The following is a 1,114-nucleotide window of genomic DNA, read 5'->3' on the forward strand; positions in this document are numbered from 1 at the left end:
AAGGGGGAGGAAGTCACCCCCCCCGCCGAACAGCGGGACGGCCGGCAGCAGCGCGGCTTCTGCGGTTTCGTCTCCTGCAAAGCCAAAGCGGCCCAGAAGCGGCCCCAGGACGGGGAGAAACACCAAGAACTGATACAACAAGTAATCAAAAAGCTTGCTAACTTACCTACACAAAGCATTTTGCAGTCTATCTTTACAGCAGATGTCCTGTGTTCAAATTACTACATCAGCATCGTACAGTTGTTACTAACCCATTCACAGTTCCTGCTCTGGGAGCGAACGTGGGCTGCAATGCTACAGAATGTCCTGCATCAACAGGGACAAGTCATCGCTGCATCACTGACCAGAGCTGTGCCCAGCAAAGTGGTGCCATGCTACAGGACCCCGAAACAAGAAGGCACTATCAGCATCAGCTCCTGAGAAAAGTGACACCACTACTTCAACAGCTGGAACTCTGAGACCTGTCCCGGGGAGCCTTGAGAGAGGCTGCAGACGTGGCTGAGTGAAGGAGCTGAGGACTTGCCAGATCCACCACTCTCTGTAGCAGGAGAAATAGTGAGACACTGGGGCGAATGTAACAGCTGCCCTGGGTGGTTGCTAGTGACTTGTGGTGGGTGTCGGGGAACCCTTTCCAAAGACAAAACTAAGAAGGAGAATTGCATAGATTTCTGGGTATATTGCATAAATTTTTGGGCATAGCACCAGACACAGAGGTAGAGCGAGAAATTGTTTTTTGACTGTCTTGAGACAGGAGCATTAGCGGACATTTTCAATCAGCTGTCTGCCCATTTAGATCAAGTGAAGGCAGTCAGTTTGGCTAGCATCTATGTTGTTACTTGGTGTTTCGGCAGCCAGGGCTCACGCTATTTTGCATAAACTTGCTTGCTGGGAGAGGGATAAGTTAAACATAACTTCGCAGATGCTTGATGAGTTAAGCGTAGATGTTACTAGTGTTAGACATACAGTATTACAAAATCGAGCAGCCATTGATTTTCTACTACTAGCTCACGGCCACGGCTGTGAAGAGTTCCGGGGTATGTGCTGTATGAATCTTTCTGACCATTCTGTCCCAATTCACAAGCACCCCTCTGACCTCCAGAGGGGCCTACACATC

This window comes from Corvus brachyrhynchos, unplaced genomic scaffold, assembly GCF_000691975.1.
Source record: "Corvus brachyrhynchos isolate BGI_N302 unplaced genomic scaffold, ASM69197v1 scaffold229, whole genome shotgun sequence".
Lineage (NCBI taxonomy): Eukaryota > Metazoa > Chordata > Aves > Passeriformes > Corvidae > Corvus > Corvus brachyrhynchos.